Genomic DNA, 25,536 nt, shown 5'->3' with positions numbered 1-25,536 from the left:
TATTTTGTAGCCACAATTGTTACGATAGGGCTTCGTGATTCTACGAATAACATTGCTCGCGCAACTTCAACTTATTTCCTTTGAGTCCAATTTTGATTGTTTGCGCAAAACTCACTGCATGTTCTGTTGGATTCAAATGTAAGAAGTAAAAACAGTGGTGCCTGGACAAGTGGTTATACAAACATTTTGCCAAAACTATACTAACATTTTTGTGAATAATTCTGAGAAACAGTGACATACACACCTAAAGTGATAAATCCCATATTGGTCTTTCAGTCAGGACAAGCTGTGCATGTAGTCTAAAGGCGTCCACATACTTCCCATCTGGAACAGTTCGTGCATATATTAAGACGACATGACGTTTTGGTCTTCCGCGAGTTTTTTCGGCTGTTCGTGCGCACATTTCTTTTCTTGAGGCAAGCCGAAGATAACGCCCCTTCATTAGTGATTGGTCAACCGTAGGGATTCTTCAATGAATTGTTTGTAATTCAAGGACTACTGGTTTTATGCAAAATAAATGACTTAAATACTACACCAAACATCTTAGTTAATGTAAAATTGCCCAACTACGATCTCCTTGGCAAAAAAAGTTAAAATGAATGACATTTCTTCACTTATCTTAGATTATTTCAGACTATTTTGAGGAAGTGTATCTGGCTAGGCGTTTCGAGATGCAGTTTTTTTCTTGTTTTTCAAGCGAAGGTCTTAAAAGGGAGTATACAAGCACCCTCGTTTGGTTCGCCTAGCCGAAGCATGCAGAAGGCTTAAATGTGTCTGCATGCTTCCCGTCCGAAATAATAACATTTTGTGATGTTTTGGTCTTGAGCAAGGGTTTCTTCGGCTGTTCGTGCACACACATTTTGAGGCAAGCCGAATTTCGGTAGCCAAAGTCTACGCCCCTTTGTCGGTCATTGGTCAACAGTAGGGATTCTCAAATTGTGTTTTTTTGTCATTCAACGATAGACGACTTTTTTCACTTGAGAAATACTGCACCAAAAAAAACGTTGTTGTATTTCAAATTGCGAGATTAAGATCTCCTCAGCTAAAAAGTAAAAATTAATGACAGATTTCTTGAGTTATTTAAGATTCATTCTGACATTGGAGGAAGTGTATGGCTATGGCGCCTCATGATTGACAAACAGTACATTTGCTGCTTTATTCTTGTTTTAAGCGAAGGTTTTTTAAGGGAATATGTGAGCACACTCGTTTGGCTAGGTGCCAGCTGAACTGAAGCATGCGAAAGCCTTGATAGTTATCCCATGATCATGTTTCCATTCCTTTACATTTCACATAAGTCATTGGATGAAGGCGTCATCTGTACAGGGGAGTTGTATTATGAGCCCCGACACTCGTTCTGAACTTTTTTATAAATATAAAATATAAATATTTAACCAGGTAGGCCAGCCAGTTGAGAACAAGTTCTCATTTACAACTGCGACCTGGCCAAGATAAAGCAAAGCAGTGCGACACAAACAACAACACAGAGTTACACATGGAATAAACAAACATGCAGTCAATAATACAATAGAAAGGTGTATATATACAGTGTGTGCAAATGAGGTAGGGTGAGGCAATAAATAGGCCATAGTGGCGAAATAATTATAATATAGCAATTAAACACTGGGGTGATAGATGTGTAGAAGATGAGTGTGCAAGTAGAGATACTGGGGTGCAAAGGAGCAAAATAAATAACAGTATGGGGATGAGGTAGTTGGATGGGCTATTTACAGATGGGCTATGTACAGGTGCAGTGATCTGTGAGCTGCTCTGACAGCTGGTGCTTAAAGTTAGTGAGGGAGATATGAGTCTCCAGCTTCAGAGATAAAAAAAAAAAAAGTGCAGTTCAATCCAGTCATTGGCAGCAGAGAACTGGAAGGAAAGGCAGCCAAAGTAGGAATTGGCATTGGGGGTGACCAGTGAGATATACCTGCTGGAGCGCGTGCTTCGGGTGGGTGCTGCTTAACATGCATTGCTTGTGGTACAGTTTTGGAAGTATAATGACCTTATCTTTCATATCAGCGAGAAACGTTCAATTGATACACACCTTTTATAGGGTTAGTGTTCCCACAAGGCCATATCTCCGTGTTACAGCAAGTGTTTACAGAAGAAATACGTAAGACAGAGGGACCACTGTGCTATTTAGCTATCTAGCATGCTCCGAACACCTGTGTGTAACGGAAGAAGGTCGCTAGAAACGTCACATTGGCTACAACTGTGATAATGCTGGTTAAAACAATGTGTATTTTGCATTTGTGAAATTATTTTGTTGGGATGTGAAAGTAAAGTGGTTTATGTTTCTAGGACCGTATTGCAATTAGATGGAGCATTTGGCTGTTTTGGCAGCCAGAGCCAGCCTACCTCTGAAAATAACATGAGGTCCTTTGACCTTTAGGAGTAACGGTAACGTTAGGCTTCTTAAGAGTACATCTTGGGACTGCTAATAGTAGATCTACTATTGAAACACATAAATAAGTCTGTCAACTGAGTCAGAAATTCACAGGTTTCAGATTTGCGCCATGTTTTTTTTCTCAAGTTTTCGCTCAAACACTTAAAAAAAAAAAAAGAAAATCTAATGTTGTTGTTTTGCGTAAACCACATCAGGAGACAACTTTTGAGATCGGGGAAAAATCTAAGACATTTTGTATTTTTGAATGTAGTTACCCTTTATTTCAAGGGCTCTGGTACCTAACACTGTGGTTAGTGGTGTTTCTGTAGCACATGAGATGGAGTTTGCAAAACAAATGGCTACTGGATTGATAATAATAATCATGATATTATTTTGTAAGGTAGGCATAGGCTACATTGTTGCTAGTTAATGTTTAATTGAGAAGGTTTTTGGGAAAGCCTTTCCATCTACCTGAGGACGTTTAGGCCTATCATTAGCATTGCTACATTTTTCCTGTTCCTTAATTGTTTGAAACCTGGACATTTGATTTCATATTATGAGGCATTTCTAACCTTGTTCAAAGTAGCCTATAGCCAAAATTCCACCATAGAAATGTGGAGGCAATTTATTTTATAAAACTTTCCTCATATGCGTTCTCCTGTTCAATTGGTTTTCTTTCCACTTTCTTTCATTGTCCAGCCAAAGGCATTGTCATATTAGCAACCCATGATGGTTGTTTCATCTTTAGATCCCTTTCTACATTTCAAATGGATATTTCTGTCTCTGATGGTATGCATCCTGGGCATATGTATCCTGGGCATTAAGAAGTGAGTATACGCAATGACCACTGAAAAATAAATGGTTATATGCCGTATACTTGCGTATACCCTCCACTACACCACTGAGTATGCCTTCTCAAATTGGCTAAGTTTGCTCAACAAGACATTTTGTGTAGTTTCTAATGAAACTGTCCTAAGTATGTAGGCTGTTGCTTGTGTTTTGATAGTGTAATAATGATAACATAGTGATATCATCATCACTATGCTATCAAAATAAGTCTCATACACACAAGCGTACATGAGGACAATTTATCAACTGTTCTAGCTGGTACCTGTGTAAGGGTTTGGGTTATATTGAAGCCATGTCTGTTTCTTCTACCTAGTGTGGCAGTGCTAACCTTGACAGTCCAGCTGTTGTCTTCATCAGCCTACAATGCGGTACTTTTGATTTCAGACTTTTGGAGAAACACCTGCTAAGTACATCTGCGTATAGCCCGCTGATGTGTTGCGTGTTTGAGATGTCAAACACAATGACTTGTGAAGTGGTTTATCGGCCATGAGAAAACGAATCTGACAGAAAAGCTCAACTTTGGGGAAAAAAAGGTGTAGTTTTCTCCAGGATAGACCTTGGTAGTTCAAGAGGCAGCCAAGAATACAGTAGCCTAGATTATCATTCAAACCGAGTTCACAATGCAAAATCATCTCCTTATGCTTGGTCAAGTCAAGATCCCTTTTTGTTTTGGGGACTTAATATTTCGGAAAACCTATGAGGATCCCTACAAAAAATGGCTATGGGAACAAGGGAAGTGCTGTGGTCCTTTGGCTCCCATAATCCTTCCACTCATGAACATGCCTAAAATGCTCATAACTGGCAACCAATACTAGCCTGCATACCCTCCTCATATGGCTAAAATCAATAGCATTTGTATTGCCAAGCGCCTGAGAAGACAAGCTTAAGGGTGATTTGTTTGGCCAGATTAGCTCCTTTTATCTGAATTTGCAAAAGTGCCTGTCAGCACTCAAGCCCGCTCAATGGGGCTCCAAGTTTCTTTACCAGAGGCAGCTAATTAAAAAGCATAGCTTTTGTTTCCACTCAGTTTTCTAATCCTGTTCCTGGAATGCTGGACAGCTGAGACGAGCCAAGCCCGTTTATAGATGCAGCCCACACTCCAGAGCAGTGTATTCAGTGTATTTTATGTATGCATTAAGGTACCCTTAAGCAGGCCAGGGAAAGTCGTTCCCTCTGCAAGGTGTTCACTGTAGATGAAAGTAATCCACAAATCCCTATCTGCATTCCCCTTTTCCTCCTCCCCACTCTTGATGTTTGAAAACCCAGAGTACTTCTTACTGTAGGGCATTGGAGTGTAATGTTAGCTGGATCTTGTTTGCGAGTCGAGGTTCTCTACTTATCTCCATATTCCCCACCTCTTTGTACTCCTGCTTCTTTGGTTCCCCCGGGGAGGTTAAATAATTGGAGTGTGATCTCATTGCCAGTATCCTACATGGCAGGGAAGATCATGTGCATAGTTTGCATGATTATAGATAATTGAGTGAGAGAGAATCAATCCGGATGTGTTTCGTGTTCCTCCAAACAAGGTCAAGAGAGGAAGGACTAAGTGCCATACTCCTGTAGACTAAACAAGTTATCCTATTGTCCTTCACTTGACCTTTTACTTACCCTGCCCAGTAGTGTACTGTACATATATTTCAATTCCTAACCAGGTGTCTGCAACTTTGTGCCGCACACATTTCTTTCTCTATACACAAATCCTGTCTGGTGCAGAACAGGAAAATGGCCACTGGCGATAGGAGAGTCTGCACATCGAATCATCCACATGTGTAACCTGAGTGCAGGCCAGCTTGTAGACCTATTTCAATGTGCATGACTAGAAAGGCTGCATGATAGTGTTACAGACAAGGGGTTTTAGAACTGGGTAAACACATTTTAAAACGGCCTTTATCAGCTCTGTTATGACCCGGTATCAGGTAACACGGGAATGCATGGACGCAGACTGGGATTAGCGAGCCGGGGCCATCTGTGCGAAGGACAGTGGTAGCCAGGCCTTTTCTTGGTGTCCCTGCATGGAGTCTGGAAGTCTATGCTGGAACACCCGTTGATGTCCTTATGCATCTGGGCCACCCTGGGGTCTTTAATGATTTGATTTCACCATGGAGCTGGAGGGAGGAGCTGCCTCCACAATCACCTCCCTTCATTCCCAATTCTCCATACAGCAGGAGAAAGGAGACTGTGGCCAGGCAGGCGCCACACCTCCGTAAACTCCACAGAGAGTTAAGTTGCAGGTCGATTAAGAAACATCTCCTTCCCCATGATGGCAGCGGAGAGCCCTAAAGAGGTGATGCCAGCTCGGGGAAAGGCCTCTCACTTCTGCTCTACTGATCGCGGTGACATTTAAACGTGAATCACCTGGTCTTAGCACCCTGCTTTGCCAGCGCAGCTAGTCAGTCACAGGGGCCATAGCCCTTGTGGGGTGAAAAATGGGATTAACAGGTTTACCAGTGCAGACTGCTTTATTCGCTCATCTTGTTTGTGTGTTTAATCTATTATTATCTGTAATTACTATACGGCGACTGTGGGCCTGCATGGTGTCTGGGCTGGCTCCATAAACTGGTCAGGTGACTTAGGTCACAGACCACGGTCAAGGTTTAAGTTCAGTTAAGTGGATTGGCTTAATTTAAGTGAAGGATTTAAACCAATGAAATATTTAAATACTGAAGCAACCTTTTGATGAACTTTTAGCTTTTCAAAGAATGCTAAATCATTTCTGGTGTGTAATATGTCAGCATTTCTTCATAGCTATGGCTCTGTGGGTCCTTGGAGAAATAACAATGACTTGAATCAACACTACTGCTATTCTAATATGCTCCTGTAAGGAAGGATAACATTTAGCCTACTCTTCTGTTGTAACCCCATTCCCAGTCTCTGTAGCAGTTTGTAGCCTCTACGCTATCATCTGAAATTCTCTCTAGCCAGCACCACAGACTCCCAAGGGAGTGGATCAAGCTGCTGGCAAGGCCTTTCCCAAACATGCAGCCATCTGCCTCGACACCTGACACCATAGCCCACACTGCAATCCAGTTCGACTTCTCCTCAGAGACACGTTTGTTTCTATTAAAGACTGTTTAAAAACTGACGACCAAGCATTATCACCACCAATAGAATAGATAGCCCATCTCCATTCATAAGTCATCCACACGTTCCTTTCTTTTCTGGGTGAAAATAATCTGTTGACAACATGTTTATTATTTGAAAATGGCTGTGGACTGCTATGGATGTGGACCACTCAAGTGTGCCTGAATGCTTGTGCTTTGGCTGGGGAAGCTTTTAATCAACCTCCAATCGCAGTACCTACTGGATGTGTTGCAAATTAAATGTGACAAATGGGTGCTGTGTGCTTTTTTTTTGCTGACAAGTATAATTGAGGACTTTGGGCCTTGGTACATTTATTTGTTTCATTGGTTTGTGCAAAGGGAATTTTTGACTGATGTACTGAGTTTATTTTAGTAACATTTTAATTTGGCTGAATGTATGGTTATTGAATCTTTGAGTTAGTAGTAATAATAGGCCAATGCTGATACAGTTGCTAAGTACACCCTTTGTTTCCAGTGTGCTCAGTATAGGTAATTGTAAGATCTTAAGACATTTTGAACTTTACATCAGACTACTAACAAAGACAAGTGCAACGTTGCTCAAAACGAACTGTGTTTAAAGTAGACAGCCACCTTTAATTTCCCCAAGGTTGAAGGTGTTTTCAGGATGTCAGCAAACGCCTCCGGGTGAAAATGTGAAGAATTTCAGCTCTGAATAAACCTCTAATTGACAGGCACTTCCTCAGTTGGCGTCCACTGGGGAACCACAAAACAACGAATCGAGCTTGATAGGTCTATGGAAAAGAAAGAGCAGACTTATGCTATTGTAGAAACACCTGCCAAAAGGTTGGTGAAGCATCACCAGTTGTTGTCATGGAGGTGTATGCTGTAGAAAAGCAATCAAAAGACAGACTGTGGGTTTATTTAGTGTTATGGCACTTGGAGGCCTTCGTAACTATTGAGTAGCGATGAGCTACAAAGCAGTAGAGTGGGTGTCTACAGAGACGAGCATCTGGGGCTTGTCTTAACTGGTCAAATCAAAAAAGGTTAGCACATTTGGTCACCTTCTCGTTTTAAGTTATCTATTGGATCTTGACAGCTATGCTGACAAGTTTCTTGTGTCTTTCTCTTTAACACTTTAGTAATGGATTTGAGGATTGGGCAAGGCTTTTTTCAGATGACAGTTTCAGTGACAATGGTTCTGCAATTATTAGTGAATGACAAGCGACTTTGTTGTTGTATTAATGCATACATTAGCCCTTGGGGTACATTACTCTCCATTTCTATGCTTTGCGTCGTATTTGTTTGCTCGATTTACTAATCGTAGTTTATTACATTTAGTCCCTCAGAGCTATCAACTCCAAATGAGAATCCCACAGTTTGTGTTATTTCAGCAACGACATGGGAACCATTTAGTATTTCCATTTTTCATTGCCAGAGGAGACAATAACTTTCGAGCCATTTGTCTAAGAATTAATGAGGATGTAGACGAAATGTCCTTGTGATGACAATAGAGTACAAATAATGTTGTTTGTGGCCTACGATTCCCTCCATATTACACTGATGTGATTTCCCATGACATTTCTATTTTTCTTTGTGGGTTTGTTTGTGTGGGTGGATGATGAGCCGTGTATCCTAAATGAATTCATGTAATCCTCCTTAACCTTTCTCTTGTGCTGTAAAGGAAGATTTGTTTGCTCTGACTGCTTTAATATGAAAGTATTGTTATTCTTTGTAATTTACAGTGGATAGTGATAAAAAATAGTGCAACAATATCCTTTTTCTGGAATACACTATCATTAGAATGATTTTTGGGATAATGACAGCATGACACTGGGTGGGTTATGGCATTGTTAGACCCATTTGTAGACAGCAACACATTTCATGGGATGGCAGATGGACTCATGATTTTGGGGGTCAAGGTGCAAGTGCCCTCAATGTGGCTGACCCACGTCTGTCAATTATAGTTTTAAATTCAATCAATGATTTGCCTAGTTAATTAAAGGTTAAAATAAAAAATCAGAAGGCTGCGATAAAGCCTTTTCTGTTTGTTTGGCTCCCAGAGCGACGTATTCACCTAATCCCTATAGGATGCTGACGTCGAACTATGATAGGTCACTCACATAACCCTTGTATAACCCCGGGAATCCTCCAATTCTCTGAGGACTTGCATGTCAAAAGTAAAAGTCCTGTAAATGACCAATCACTGCCCTGAAGTTCTCCCCTTAGTGTCGCTAAGTTGCAGGGCCTGATTTACTAAGTCTTTATAAGGGCTTGCACCTGTACAGCTGTCTTCCAAATTAAATATTTGTAAACGATTAAGAGGGAATAAAAATGTTCTTATAAGTGTCATTTGGCTTAATGACCTTTCATGACTGAAACATTTTAAAGGGCAAGGGCTAAAATAAAGGATACCATGCAAAAGTAGTCACAGTTTTCAATCTTTCAGATAAAAAACGAAGCCCACCTTACCAGTTATTTTCATATAAAGTCAGAAAAGCAAAGTCTGCCATGTCATTGACTCAGAAGTCAAGCTTGTGATAACCTCTCTGGCCATGCTACGGTTAACTGCAGCTCCTCTGAGGCGAGACAACCTGGGGGAATGTGTTGTGTTTTCTCCGGCCCAGAGCAGAAGGGGCTTACTGGCCCCAGCCTCGAACGGGAGATAAAAAGAAGATTACCGGCCTTCCCTCCCTGCATTCCTTCCCCTCATTGAGGCGAAAGTGCCATCTCAATAGGAAGCCCTTTGGAAGCCCTCTGGGATCTGCTTTGACATTCCTGGATCACTTGAGTCTTTTATCTCCACTGATATCGTTTATGAATTGGGATGGGAAGTCATCTCATCAAGTGCTGGCGAGCAGAGCTGGCTGAGGGAAATTATGGGTGTGCTGATATTGGCAGGAAGTTGTTTGTCGCTGGTAGTTTTAAAGGACGAGTACTAGCAAACACAAAATCAGTCTTTGTGAATTTTTTTGGCAGACAATTCGAAAGGTAGAAAAAGATGACACCATATTGGTGGTTCAGCTATTATAGGAACCAAGAAGGACTTACTTAGTTGGAGGATAGTGCTTGGAACACCAAGGGTGTGGGTTTGATTCCCTTTTTGGCCACATGTACTGGAGGCCTAAGTGGCTTTGGATGCTAAACAACCATATTGCCCTAATGGTTTTGATTACTGTCACAATGGTGGCTTGCATGTTAGAGGAATGATTTGAATCTGACAATTTCGTCTTATTCAGGCTATCAGACTAATGCATGACTACCAACTAGGGCCGGGTGACATATAGAATTATACATCGCCACTCACAACAAAGACGAACGGCAACTTCTTCCTTTCCGACAAGCAGTTTCAACTCGCTATTTGCATTTGAGGTTTGGTCCAACAGAGTCGTTCATATGGACACCGAAACGCTTAGACACTATTTTACTGTAATAGACGAGGACTTAACCTTTCTGATGATACCCTTTTTATATGTCAACTATCAACATGTAGAACAGAGCAGAACCTACTAAAACGAGAGTATCAATGAACATGACTGTGGAAAATGTATGCTTAGTTTCTGTCGTGCGTGGCATTGCGGTTCCACGTACCGCTAGCATCATTTTAGCCACAAACTGATGTGCTAGCTGTCTAGTCTGTTTTTATAAATTAGCATAAAAATACACATTTATGTAAGGAATTGGCAACTCGTTCTGAGAAATAAGGATCTTCTCCAGGTAGGCCACTTGATTTCAATATCTTAAAGTGAACAGGCTATGTTGTTCAAACAGTTGGAAATGGACAGGAGGCTCTATTCATAACAGTTCAAATGTTCTACCTCGTTAGCAAGCAAATAGATCCACGTTGTCTAGACTTCTATAAAGATGAGCTGTCTACTCACAAGCACGTGGCCTTGTGCTCGAGGGCTTGTGTATGAGACCTGTGTTCTATAATGCCTGCTACAACAAGTTGGACATTATTAGTGGATGCGCATGGTTCTGGTTAAATTTGTAACCAAAAATCAAAATTTTCATAGACATACTTGAAAGCCAGATCAGTGATTGTAGCAAAAAAAATGCAGATTAATAATGAAACTATTTGTGGGTGTTATTATTGTGGAAGGCTTATATTTAGCCTAGGTATAATATTACATGCCCTGAATTCATTAGATTATTCCTGACTGTTTCAAATGCAGTGCATTGACCTTTTAATTGTCCAACAGCTTATTTAGAGAAAATGTTACAGAAATTGAGACGTATTCCATAAGTTTGGAAAAAATCTAAATATGATTTTTAGGCCATATCACCAGCCCTACTACCAACCAGCTAGAGTCATGAGACCTCATGACCGATGTTTCGTTATGTAGTCATTTACCAACAGTGTGAACTACTCCTAGTGGCTTTGGATTGGTATCGAGTATTGTTTCTGTTGTCATGCTTTTTTAATCACAGTTTCCCTATAGGTTTTAAAATCTTCTGTTTTGTTTACACCATCTGTGTATTTTGGTTATTTTTCTGATCCACATGTCTTTCAAATCTCCAAACGTTTATCCCTGCCACCACACTAAACTGTTTACTCACTGTTTGCTGCTCCCAAAAGGGATTTTGTAAGAAGCTTTGGGGATACAATAACACATTTCTTTTGGTACCGACCCTTTGAAATGTTATTGCGTAACTAAGTCTTCTAAATCGTCTTCACTTTTGGGAGCAGCTGCTCTGCTACCTTTTGGATGTGTTTGTAGAGGGTCCTCAGCAAGAGATTTGATTTCACATAGGCTTTTTTATGGATTGAATTCATAATTCATGGTTTACGTATTTATTGCCTTAGTATAACAGCTTCACATACCAAAAAACTTTTTTCTCTTGTTGCTGGCATTGCACTCAATTCTGCCACACGCATCCAGCCGGATAACATTGACACTAAGTTGACCCCGCTAACCAGGAAGCCCATCGATATCCCATTTCGGCCATCCACTCGAAGCCATTCCGGCAACTGTGGAAATGATATAGTGAACATGCTAACTGTGCTCATCGCCCTCGCGACGAACCGCTGATGAACCAGCGCCGTCACGTGGGGGAGTACCCCGTTCGACAAAGGGAACCATTAGATGGAAGACGAACCAGTCCTCTTCGAGGTTAATTGGAATTATGGTCACTAATCAAGTGCGGCGACGTGGACCCGGGAGCAGTTAACAGGTTTAGTTAGTTGCAACGGCAGAGAATGGTTGGTGACCGGAATCACCATATAACATGCCCTTTGCGTAGTTTGCTATAGTAATCACTCCCAATAGTATGACTTTTTATTGATTTAGGATGATGGTGTCTTCATACGTGATTATTCAATGGTCATTTCTGGCCAACAAGGCCATGAACACTCAAAGGCCATAGGTCAAATCGCAGAAAGAGCCACTGTGGTGGCACTGTTCAAATTCCCACCATAATGGGCAGAAATGCTCTTCTGATTATCATTCATGGGGCAAGGGTTTTGGTATGTGTTAAGGCTATCTATGGGGCTAGTCTATTCATGTGTGATATAGACATCTAGCATAAATGTCTGAAAATCTTGGCTCTCATCTGCATGGTCCATGTGTTGTTGGATTGCTGGGTCATAATGTGCGAATTTGTCGTAATTGGAAAATCGTGTGTTGGGTGGGTGTTTGTGTTACTAGACTAGACTGTTGTGTTTTGGTGTCTGGTTTATATATGGTGTGTGTGGGAGCAGGGATTTGTAGGGCTGACTAATCCTCCCTTACTCAGCACTCATTGTGCACTTTCAGAGTAGAGCAAACGGCTCCAAAACACACAAAGGCATTTGAACTAGTAATGTAACACCAGAAAAATATTTTATTGTTATAGTCGTCACTGCCTTGAACTATTCTGCTGCATATAACAAGTCAGCGTTTCCCAAAAGCCTCATGTGCTCTTTTCCCCTCTTTCTTTCCTAACCGAGGATACACATTTTTATCTGACTGCCTGCCTCCTTTAAAAAGTCAAGTCTTGCAGACTACATGAGATCATTAGCTCTGAACGACTCGAGAGGTCAAAGGTGACCACTCTTCAGAGACTCTGGACATACTGCTCCAGGAGACATGTTCGCTGAAGGAAGCCTCGATGCAGGCAGGCCCCATGCCCGCCCCCAAATTATTTTCCCTGAGGAGAGAAGTGGTGGGGGGTGGAGGGAGAAGTAAAAGGGGGGTTAGAGTAGCACTGTCTTGGTTGAGGCTTTCCAGACCTGCCTCCGGGTCGGGGATGGGCTCTGATGTACCCAATGGGGCATTAAACATGCATTCTCTTTCTCTCACTCACTCGCTCCACTCTTCCTCTGTCATTGTCTTATTTCTGTTCTCCGTCTCTTGAGGCTTTTAGTCTGCTCTCTCTCTCCCTCAGTCAATCTTTTATTTCTTCAGTGGCTGTCTGCTGTCTTCTCTCACTCTACTAATGATTTCTCTGTTTTCAGATGCTCAGTTATCGCTCTTTCTCTCTGTCATTCAGTCTGACCTCTACTCTTCCTTTGTAGGGCCTCACTTGCAACCCCTCTTTTCCCTCTTTGTTTTTTATTTGGCCCCCTTTTTCTCTCAAATTTTGAGCTTGTCTCATCGCTGCAACTCCCTAACGGGGTCGGGAGGCGAAGGTCGAGTCATGCGTCCTCCGAAACATGGCCCGCCGAACCACGCTTCTTAACACCCTCCCGCTTAACTCGGAAGCCAGCCGCACCAATGTGTCGGAGGAAGCACTGTTAAATTTATTGTAAAGTGTGGGATTAAGCTTATGCCAGACTTAGCCTACGTTTGAACCTCTCCCTTATTAATTTCAAAGTATGTTCATGACCGAATTTTCATATAAATCATCTAAAATTTTTTTATATAAATCATATTAACCCCTCTTGCAGAATATGCTTTGGCAAGATTTTGAGTAATGCAATAAATATCAAAATATTCTATATAAAAAAATGGAGTGGCAAAGACTCCAGTGGTCATTCATAATTCATTGAATAATATTAGATGTTTGGTGAATCTATGTTTTATTATTCCTGGTAGATACTACTGGTTATGATTGCAGACAGAGCCCAGAGAATGGGACGGTGCAATATTGAATCAATCATATTTTGATAAGGTGCCTGCATGGGGATGTCTACCTCACCCAGAGATATGCCCATACTGTAGAGATGCACCTAGCGTACTGAAACTTCACTGTAGGCATAATACAGATATTGCCATCTAGACTTGCCCTAGCAAACAAATACATTACATTAGCTACCTAAATGTGAAGTAAACTCAACTGAGGAGTAATCGAAAATTGAGTTTTTGTTTTGTTTGTATTTTACCCCTTTTTTCGCCCCAATTTCGTGATATCCAATTGCGATCCAATTACGGTCTCATCGTTGCAACTCCCCAACGGGCTCGGGAGAGGCGAAGGTGGAGTCACGCATCCTCCGAAATTTGACCCGCCAAACCGCGCTCCTTAAAACTTCTTATGGCTTGAATCCCGTTAGCAGGATCGATATGACGACAGCCAGTGAAAGTGCAGGGCGGCAAATTCAAAACAACAAAAATCTCATAATTAAAATTCTTCAAACATACAAGTATTATACACCATTTTAAAGCTTTACTTCTTGTTAATCCAGTCACACTGTCTGATTTCAAAAAGGCTTTACGGCAAAAGCAAACCATATGATTATGTTAGGTCAGCGCCGACACAAAAAACACAGCCATTTTCCAGCCAAAGAGAGGAGTCACAAAAAGCAGAAATAGAGAAAATGAATCACTAACCTTTGATGATCTTCATCAGATGACACTCATATGACTTCATGTTACACAATACATGTATGTTTTGTTCGATAAAGTTCATATTTATATCCAAAAATATCAGTTTACATTGGCGCATTATGTTCAGTAATCTTTTGCCTCCAAAACATCCGGTGATTTTGCAGAGAGCCACATCAATATACAGAAATACTCATCATAAATGTTCATGAAAATACAAGTGTTATACATGGAACTTTAGATAAACTTCTCCTTAATGCAACCGCTGTGTCAGATTTCAAAAAAGCTTTACCGAAAAAGCAACAATCTGAGTACGGCGCTCAGACACAAAAACTTGCCATACAATATATCTGCCATGTTGGAGTCAACAATAGTCAGAAATAGCATTATAAATATTCACTTACCTTTGATGATCTTCATCAGAATGCACTCCCAGGAATCCCAGGTCCACTATAAATGTTTGTTTTGTTCGATAAAGTCCATCCTTTATGTCCAAATACCTCCTTTTTGTTCGCGCCTTCAGTTCACAAATCCAAATTCACGACGCACATATCAGGCGAAAACTAAAAAATGTCCATTACAGTTCGTAGAAACATGTCAAACTATGTATAGAATCAATCTTTAGGATGTTTTTATCGTAAATCCGCAATAAAGTTTTAACCGGAGAAATCCTTTGTCTTCAGAAATGCAATGGAACTGAGCTACCTCTCACGTGAGCACGCAGGCCTGAGCCTCATGCCCTGCTGGCGGTGTTCTGACTCCAGGAGCTCTTATTCATCCCCACCTTACAGTAGAAGCCTCAAACAAGGTTCTAAAGACTGTTGACATCTAGTGGAAGCCTTAGGAAGTGCATAATGACCCCACAGACACTGTAGTTTGGATAGGGAATCAATTGAAAAACTACAAACCACTTCCTGTTTGGATTTTTTCTCAGGTTTCTGTTATACTCACAGACATCATTCAAACAGTTTTAGAAACTTCAGAGTGTTTTCTATCCAAATCTACTAATAATATGCATATCTTAGTTTCTGGGAGTGAGTAGCAGGCAGTTTACTCTGGGCATGTCAGTCATCCAAGCTACTCAATACTGCCACCATCCATAAGACGTTAATGCACGCTTAACCCGGAGGAAGGAAACATCGTTCAACAGACGACCAAAGTCAGCCTGCAGGTGCCCGGCCCGCCACAAGAAGTCGCTGGAGTGCGATGAGACAAGTAAAGCCCACTCCCCTACCAAACCCTCCCCTAACCCGGACAACGCTGGGCCAATTGTGCGCCGCCCTATGGGACTACCGGTCACTGCCGGTTGTGACACAGCCTGGGATCGAACCCAGGTTCTGTAGTGACGCCTCAAGCACTGCGATGCAGTGCCTTAGACCGTTGCACCTCTTGGGATGCCTTAAAATGGAGACTTTTAACTTGAAAACGTGCAGGATACCTAATGTACTTGTCCTCTTGCTCAGTTGTGCACCTGGGCCTCCCACTCCTCTTTCTATTCTGGTTAGAGCCAGTTTACGCTGTTTTGTGAAGGGAGTGGTACACAGCGTTGTACGAGATCTTCAGTTTCTTGGCAATTTGTCGCATGGAATAGCCTTTATTTCTCAGAACAAGAATAGACTGACGAGTATCAGAAGAAAGGTCTTTGTTTCTGGCCATTTTGAGCCTGTAATCGAACCCACAAGTGCTGATGCTCCAGATACTCAACTAGTCTAAAGAAGGCCAGTTTTATTGCTTCTTTAATAAGAACAACAGTTTTCAGCTGTGCAAATGTAACCGATGTGAAATGGCTAGTTAGTTAGCGGTGGTGCGCGCTAATAGCATTTCAATCAGTGACGTCACTCGCTCTGAGACTTGAAGTAGGGTTTTCCCTTGCATTGCAAGGGCCGCGGCTTTTGTGGCGCGATGGGTAACGATGCTTCGTGGGGTGTCAGTTGTTGATGTGTGCAAGGGTCCCTGGTTCGAGCCCGGGTTGGGGCGAAGAGAGGGACGGAACCTACACTGTTACACAAACATAATTGCAAAAGGGTTTTCTAATATTCAATTAGCCTTTTATAAACTTGGATTAGCTAACACAACGTGCCATTGGAACACGAGTGATGGTTGCTGATAATGGGCCTCTGTAGATATTCCATTAAAAGTCAGCCATTTCAAGCTATAATAGTAATTTGCAACATTAACAATGTCTACACTGTATTTCTGATCAATTTGATGTCATTTTAATGGACAAAAAATGTGCATTTCTTTATTAAACAAGGACATTTCTAAGTGACCCCAAACTTTTGAACGTTGTGTGTGTGTGTGTGTGTGTGTGTATCGATGGATAGATTAGATAGATAGCAACCCATTGTTCCCCGAGAGCCGAAGACGTGGATGTCGATAGAGGAAGCCCCCCGCACCTCTCTGATTCAGAGCGGTTGGGTTAAATGAGGAAGACACATTTCAGTTGAATACATTCAGTCCTTATATATGAGATCCGTAATTGTTTTTCGGTTTTAGAGTTGTTTAAGGTTTCAAAAATGCAGCACCAGTCAAAAGTTTGGACACCTACTATTTCAAGGGTTTTTCTTTATTTTTCTACTATTTTCTACATTGTAGAATAATAGTGAAGATGTCAAAACAATGAAATTACACATATGGAATCATGTAGTAACCAAAAAAGTGTTAAACAAATGAAAATATACTTATATTTGAGATTGTTCAAATAGCCACCTTTTGCCTTGATGACAGCTTTGCACACTCTTGGCATTCTCTCAACCAGCTTCATGAGGTAGTCACCTGGAATGCATTTCAATTAACAGGTGTGCCTTCTTAAAAGTTAATTTGAGAAATGTCTTTCCTTCTTAATGCGTTTGAGCCAATCAGTTGTGTTGTGACAATGTAGTGGTGGTATACAGAAGATGGCCCTATTTGGTAAAATACCAAATCCATATTATGGTAAGAACAGCTCAAATAAGAAAAGACAGCCCATCATTACTTTAAGACGTTTTAGGTCAGTCAATCCGGAAAATGTCAAGAACTTCGAACGTTTCTTCAAGTGCTATAACGAAACTGTCTCTCATGACGACCGCCTCAGGAAAGTAAGACCCAGAGTTATCGCTGCTGCAGAGGATAAGTTCATTCGATTTTCCAGCCCAAATAAATGCTTCACAGAGTTCAAGTAACAGACACATCAACTGTTCAGAGGAGACCGTGTGACTCATGCCTTCATGGTTGAATTGCTGCGAAGAAACCACTACTAAAGGACACCAATAATAAGAAGAGACTTGCTTGGGCCAAGAAACTCAAGCAATGGACATTAGACGGGTGGAAATCTGTCCTTTTTAGTCCGAGTCCAAATTTGAGACTTTGGGTTCCAATGTCCACGTCTTTGTGAGACGCAAAGTAGGTGAACGGATGATCTCCGCATGCATGGTTCCCACCGTGAAGCATGGAGGAGGTGTGATGAGGTGTGATGGTGTGGGGATGCTTTTCTGGTGACACTGTCAGTGATTTTATTTAGAATTTAAGGCACACTTAACCAGCATGGCTACCACAGCATTCTGCAGCAATACACCATCGCATCTGGTTTGGGCTTAGTGGGACTATCATTTGTTTTTCAACAGGACAATGACCCAACACTGCTCCAGGCTGTTTAAGGGCTATTTGACCAAGAAGGAGAGTGATGGAATACTGCATCAGATGACATGGCCTCCACAATCACCCGACCTCAATCCAATTGAGGTGGTTTGGGATGAGTTGGACCGCAGAGTGTCCAACTCAAGGAAAGGCAGCCAACAAGTTCTCAGCATATGTGGGAACTCCTTCAAGACTGTTGAAAAAGCATTACAGGTGAAGCTGGTTGAGAGAATGCCAAGACTGTGCAAAGCTGTCATCAAGGCAAAGGGGGGTTACTTGGAAAAATCTAAAATATATGTTGATATATCACTTTTGGTTACTACATGATTCCTTATTTGTTATTTCATAGTTTTGACGTCTTCACTATTATTCTACATTGTGGAATATAGTAAAAATAAAGAAAAACCCTTGAATGAGTAGGTGTGTCCAAAGTTTTGACTGGTACTGTATGTAATTTTCTTAACCCATCTATTCACTAAATTACAGCATAGGTTTCAAGTATCCTGCTAGCTAGTCTTGGTTATTAGTCTGGTGACTGATTTTGATTTAAAGTGACTGATTTAAAATTATATATGACATTAGAATTATGCCTTAATCAATTACCTAGATGGATCAACTTCTTACTTTCACTTGTATCGACAGGTCAGTGGTTAGAAATATATGTTTATGATTCTGAGAGTTAATTACCTTATGTCAAACCATGGAAATGTGATGAGCATGACGAGTTTGCAGTTTTGTGAGGAGAATAAAAACGTTTTTTTCAATCAAGAGACGAGGAGCACGCATGACAAGGACAGCTGGAGCACACCTGATTGGTTGGGTTAAGCATGAATAGTAATTGAAATTGGGGAATACCATCTCCTACTACGTTCCCATTAAAGTGAGATGAGAAAATTATGGCTAATATTGTACGGCAAAGTATTGTGGTTGTGCAACATTGCGATGGTCAGTCATGGTTCATTGTCATACATTCCTAACCAATCGCATTAATTATTCAAATCGACACCACATGAAATTATGGCTGATTAGTACATTTGTTGAAAGTAATGAGCATTGCAAACCAGAAGCATGGCGATTTTTGTGCACTTCTCGTCAGCTGTTACTTCCGTCCCAAGGCTGTTACTCCCGCCCCACTGGCAGGTACAGAAGTAACGTTCACACAGCACACGTGAGCTGTCCAGAGCAAAAAGAAGCACCCATCAATCTACTCTCTGAGCTTATTTATTTTAGGGAAAATGTTTTGCCTCCAATAGTGAACGTACTAGCATATGTTGGTTACTGTTGATAGTCTGCAAAAAGAAAGCTACAAAAAGACACCTAGCATTTGTCTTGGCTAGCCTACTTTAGCCATGTCTTTCACTTTTGGAAAGTTTATCTTAAAGGGGCATCTTCTCAATTACATACTTTAGAAACAGAAATGAATGCAACTAATATAATACAATTCTAAAGAATAAAGTAATTACTTACATTGCTAAATTATATTACACCACTTTTTTAAATGCATATAATAACCAAATGTAGCTTGTTAATAGCTGAATATGGAGCAAAAGCATGCCAACCCTATAGGTACTGCATGACCCCATAAGAGCTACACCATGTCCGGGCCAGTAGATATTCTGTCCGGGCCAGTAGATATTCTGTCTGGGCCAGTAGATATTCTGTTCGGGCCAGTAGATATTCTGTCCGGGCCAGTAGATATTCTGTCCGGGCCAGTAGATATTTTTCCGGGCCAGTAGATATTTTGTCCGGGCCAGTAGATATTCTGTCCGGGCCAGTAGATATTCTGTCCGGGCCAGTAGATATTCTGTCCGGGCCAGTAGATATTCTGTCCGGGCCAGTAGATATTCTGTCCGGGCTAGTAGATATTCTGTTCAGGCCAGTAGATTTTTGGCCAACTGGTCCAGGTGAGAGAAAAAGTTCATGTTGGACCCTGGCGTGTTTCATATGCAGCTACGGAGTGGTGGCCGCATAAGCTATTTACTGTACTCTGATTTTACAAATAGCCATCTTGACTAGTTTATAAAAGATGTCAAACTGACTGAATAAAGTCGTTCTCCTAATGATGCTTACAGTGCTGGGAAGAAGTATCTGCCCCCTTTCGGATGTTCTCGAATTGCATATTTCTTATGCTGAATGTTGTCAGATCTTCAACCAAAACATAATATTAGATAAAGGAAACCGGAGTTTACAAAAAAATTATAACTTTTATTAATTAAATAAATAAAAGTATGCGACACCCAGTTCCCCTATGTGAAAAAGTAATTGCTCTGCATTTGGTTGCTGTCATTGCAGATAAAGTTGGCACAACCAGTTATTGAGTGTAAGGGGGCAATTACATTTTCACACAGGGGCATTGGGTGTTGAATAACTTTGTTTATGAAATAAGTATGTCATTCTTGTGTTATTTGTTCACTCAGGTTCCCTTTATCTAATATTAGGTTTTGGTTCAAGATCTGACAACATTCAGCAACATTCATTATCAAAAATATTTGTAAAAACAGAGAAAATCAGAAAGGGAGGAAATACTTTGTCACTGCACTGTATATGATATTTTCGAAGATATTGATATAGGTCTACAGATTTCATCCAAGTGTTGACAATGGAGTAGTCATCTGCTGCTTTCTGTGTCGCAAAGCCCATGTTTAACACCTGCTTCATTCTTCAATCATACCTGTATTGCAAATAGCTGAGAAAATGCCTATTAAAAGGATGCTTGACGCCTGTGGAAGTCCACTGACTCAAATGCAGTCAAAATGAAGTTTTCTGTGTTTTTATATCATATTGTACAACAGTTGATGCAAGTAAAAGTGTGAAAACATTTGATCAGTGTTATTTCTTGACAGTTGCTGGTTGAAAAATGCAATCTAGCATTACACCATGCCCAAACCGGATGCGAGCATGCGTCCGCCATCGTGTGCAAATTGATTTTGTCCCCCCACACCAAATGGGATCACGACACACAGGTTGAAATATCAAAACAAACTCTGAACCAATTATATTAATTTGGGGACAGATCGAAAAGCATTAAACATTTATGGCAATTTAGCTAGCTAGCTTGCAGTTGCTAGCTAATTTGTCCTGGGATGTAAACATTGAGTTGTTATTTTACCTGAAATGCACAAGGTCCTCTACTCCGATAATTAATCCATGGGGAGCCGGGCCGGCTACTTTTTCTATTTGGCTGGTTTCTCCATGTGCTTGTGGAAAACACTGCAATAGTCATTGGTCAGTTTGCAGAAAGATCTGCTGTGCGGCTATACAAATTCACTCCACCATGTACAGGTGTGCTCTTCTGCTATCAGTCTGGAACAGGAAAACAAACATACTGTAAAAGGGAGTTCTGAAACTTCAGTTCGTGACTCACACACACCCTGTCTCAGGGCGGCAGGTAGCCTAGTGGTTAGAGTTAGGGGCCAGTAACCGCAAGGATGCTAGTTCGATTCCCAGAGCCGACTAGGTGAAAAATCTGTTGTTCTGCCCTTGAGCAAGGCACTTTAGCCTAATTGCTCCAGGGTCGCTGTCAATAATGGCTGATCGCTGGCCGTGACCTCACTCTCTGAGGGTGTCTCATTGCTATATGCAAAAAAATACATTTCCATTTACGCACCACACACTTCTACAGGTTACTCTTGTATATGTGTGACCTGTAATAACAAAGACGAAGACAAAAACCTAGTCAGGCAGCACAGATATCCTCGTCCCGTATCTGTTTTTGCTGCCAGCCCTATGGCCATGACAGCCACCACAGGATTTGCCTACAGCCTACTATGCAGCTCAGACAAACACGCGAAAAGGTTAGAGCATGGAGGCCAACCAACTAAAATGTTTGGGTCTAGCCTTAAAGAAAGACCCAGTCCTTCAGAGGCCGACTGTACTTTCTCAGCGAGACCTAAATGTCAAACAGAAATGTCTAATATGCCGCTGTAACCACCACAAGAGAACCCCTGGTCTGTCTGTCATTAGCATCAAGCTTCCCGTTCACTTCAGAGTTGATATAATGCAGGTGTTCTGGCTCCGCGGAGGGGGGAGACGGTAATTAAAGCTAGCGATGGCTAAATTGCTTACGTCGTTAGCGTTGCATGCAAGCAGCCTCGCTCGCATGCTGTGCCACCCCTGTGGGTGTGTGAGATGGACTTTAGGATGGGAGTTTTGAGAGTCCGTGAAGACAAATGAACCGTTTTATTTATATTTTCACCGTATAGTAGTGGATATGTGCACGATAAAGCAAGCCTGGTTGATGAAACCTACAGTTGACTTTGTAAAAGTTAGACTGCGCTTTTTCTTCTTTCCCTAGATGAGGAATGGACATACCATACCCCTCCACTAGCATACAAAGGAATGGAAATAACTTGCTCTACATTGAACTTCAGCTCGGTAGCCATATTTACGAGACCTTAACCTGTTTGGGCTAGGGGGCAGTATTGAGAATTTTGGAAAAAATATGTGCCCATTTTTAACTGCCTCCTACACCAACTCAGAAGCTAGAATATGCATATTATTGTTCAGGTTTGGATAGAAAACACCCTAAAGTTTCTAAAACTGTTTGAATGGTGTCTGTGAGTATAACAGAACTCCTATGGCAGGCAAAAACCTGACAAGGTTTCATGCAGGAAGTGGCCTGTTTGACAAGGAGTCGTGCGTCTTGCATCTGTTTATTGAAGAGTAAGGATGTTAGCTGTAACGTGACAATTCCCAGGGCTCCAATAGGCTCTCAGGACCCGGGAAAATCATGAAGGTTGACGAGGCAGCCTCGGGCTGAAACAGATTATCACCTTATTCAAGTGTCCCATTAGGTGACAATGGAATGAGGCGCGTGCGCGATTAGCCCCCGTGGAGTATTTTCATTAGGCTGTTTAGTTTATTGCAGATTCCCGGTCGGAATATTATCGCTTTTCTACGAGATAAATGGCATAAAAATTGGTTTTAAACAGCGGTTGACATGCTTCGAAGTACGGTAATGGAATATTTAGACATTTTTTGTCACGCCATGCGCCATGCGCACGACCGTGGATTACCATTCGTATAGTGTCTAGAACGCACGAACAAAACGACGCTATTTGGATATAACTATGGATTATTTGGGACCAAACCTACATTTGTTATTGAAGTAGAAGTCCTGGGAGTGCATTCTGACGAAGAACAGGAAAGGTAAGACATTTTTCTTATAGGAAATGTGATTATGGTGAAGGCTAATCTTGCCGGGTGTCTAAATAGCTAGCCGTGATGGCTGGGCTATGTACTTAGAATATTGCAAAATGTGCTTCATCCGAAAAGCTATTTTAAAATCGGACATATCGAGTGCATAGAGGAGTAATGTATCTATAATTCTTTAAATAATTGTTATGCTTTTTGTGAACGTTTATCGTGAGTAATTTAGCAAACTGTTAGTAAATTCCCCGGAAGTTTGCGGGGGGTATGCTTTTTCTGAACGTCACATGCTAATGTAAAAAGCTGTTTTTTGATATAAATATGAACTTGATTGAACAGACATGCATGTATTGTATAACATAATGTCCTAGGTGTGTCATCTGATGAAGATCATAAAAGGTTAGTGCTGCATTTAGCTGTGGTTTGGGTTTTTGGTGACATTATATGCTAGCTTGAAAAATGGGTGTCTCTCTGGGCACTCTCCTGACATAATCTAATGTTTTGCTTTCGTTGTAAAGCCTTTTTGAAATCGGACAGTGTGGTTAGATAAACGAGAGTCTTGTCTTTAAATAGCTGTAAAATAGTCATATGTTTGAGAAATTGAAGTAATAGTATTTCAAACGATTCAAAAATCGCGCCACTGGATTAGACTGGCTGTTACGTAGGTGGGACGAATTCGTCCCGCCTAGCCCATAGAGGTTAAACAGTTATGTTTTGCTCCAGAGAAAGCCTTTCATTCTGTTACAAAGTTTATGATCATTTGTGTGTCAGTAGGTACATTTTTTTGGGACCATGCCTGTACACACACACACACACACACACACACACACACACAAACACTTTAGCGTGGATTAATGTGTGCTAGCCCGACAGGCATGAAAGTCTTCCTGCTTTTAGGCTCTTGCCATCTAAGATGACGAGGTGAATACAGCATGATAAATCTTGAAAGCAAAGGCACCATCTCTTTATCTTTTTCTTCCAGCTTATGTCCTTTACACAGGGCCCTCTGGGAGAAAAAAATCTACCCCTTCCCCCCCTTCAACCCACTCACACAAACGCAACACACCCTTTACTCAAGTGGACCACGAACTCGTAGCTTGTTGACATTGGCTCAGCGGGCTGCCGAACAGTTGGCACATCACTTCTTTAACATGGGAGTGTCAGGTGGTAGAAACATCTGCTGGCTACCCCCCCCCCAAAACACTCCCACTCTTGGTTTCCCACACACATGCCCAACCACCAGATGTGTTGAAGCAATGCCACACTTTATACAGGCTTGAAAGAGCTTTAAATTACAGTCTATCCCCCTCTAAAATGTTTTCCCAACAGGCCTTAAGCCAAACAGAGAGGCACATTCTGTCAATCAAATTCCTCTTCAATGATATGGTGCGCGCCTTCCCAGCCGACCGGTTGCTGTCTCTGAAGAAAATAGTCCAATCGGGTTGGTTGTTGCCTGGAGACGGGGAAGAAGAGAGGCATAAACATACTCACTGTGATCATACAATCTCCATCTCTCCCTGTTTATCTCTACCTCATATACTTCCACTCTCTTCACAATTCCATTATTGTCTAATCATTTTGTTACCCTTCCCTCTTTCCTGCACTATTTAACTTCAAACCCATGTGAATTATTGCATGTGAGAGTAGTTGAATGACCCTGCTTTCACACTCCGTCACCAGTCCAGCAGATCACTCAACTTGTGGCTGGCACTGCTTTCATCTGCACATGGTGGGTAACTAGGTCATGTTTGTTAGGTGACAAACAGAATAACACAGACTGAAACAGGGAGGCACTACCTGTACTTGTCCAATAAGAAACTCATTTTTGTTTTCCATTGCAAAATGTTTGCGTTGCGTGGTGGCCTATTGCACACATCAAGTGAGAATGACTGCCCCCTCTCATTGAAGCCACGAAAGTTTAAGGCCAACAGCAATACATAATGCATTGTCAGCAGAAAACAGGATCCTCCATTATAGTGAATTGAAAAACATTTGGGGAGTTTCTCCCATTCTGCAGATCCTCTCAAGCTCTGTCAGGTTGGATGGGGAGCATCGCTGCACAGCTATTTTCAGGTCTCTTCAGAGATGTTCAATCGGGTTCAAGTCCAGGCTCTGGCTGGGCCACTCAATGACATTTAGAAACTTGTCCCGAAGCCATTCCCCCGTTGTCTTGGCTGTGGGCTTAGGGCCGTTGACCTGTTGAAAGGTGAACCTTCGCCCAAGACTGAGGTCCTGAGCGCTCTCTGTACTTTGCTCTATTAACCTTTCTCTCAATCCTGACTAGTCTCTCAGTCCGTGGTGCTGAAAAACATCCCCACAGCATGATGCTGCCACCACCATTCTTCACCGTAGGGATGGTATTGGCCAGGTGATGAGCAGTGCCTGGTTTCCTCCAGACATGATGCTTGGCATTCAGGCCAAATAGTTCAATATTCAAACCAGAGAATCTTTATGTGAGAATCTTTGAGTCCTTTATGTGCCTTTTGGCAAACTCCAAGTGGGCTATCATGTGCCTTTTTTACTGAGTGGCTTCTGTCTGGCCACTCTACAATAAAGGCCTGATTGGTGGAGTGCTGCAGAGATGGTTGTCCTTCTCCACAGAAGAACTCTAGAGCTCTGTCAGAGTGACCGTTTTTGGTCACCTCCTTGACCAAGGCCCTTCTCCTCCAATTGCTCAGTTTGGCCGGGCGGCCAGCTCTAGGAAGAGTCTTGGTGGTTCCTAACATCATCCATTTAAGAATGATGGAGGCCACAGTGT

The 25,536-nt window shown here is 41.7% G+C and overlaps 1 protein-coding gene across 3 annotated transcripts in view; it reads left to right on the top strand.

Annotated features, from left to right (window-relative positions):
* Positions 1–25,536, top strand: part of LOC106564812 (signal-induced proliferation-associated 1-like protein 2) — a 118,403-nt gene that overhangs the window by 542 nt on the left and 92,325 nt on the right. The gene's annotated exons all lie outside the window — the stretch shown is intronic.

Source organism: Salmo salar, chromosome ssa12 (assembly GCF_905237065.1).
Source record: "Salmo salar chromosome ssa12, Ssal_v3.1, whole genome shotgun sequence".
Lineage (NCBI taxonomy): Eukaryota > Metazoa > Chordata > Actinopteri > Salmoniformes > Salmonidae > Salmo > Salmo salar.
Note: the sequence above shows the minus strand (reverse complement) of the source record. Positions and strands in the feature narration are given on the sequence as shown.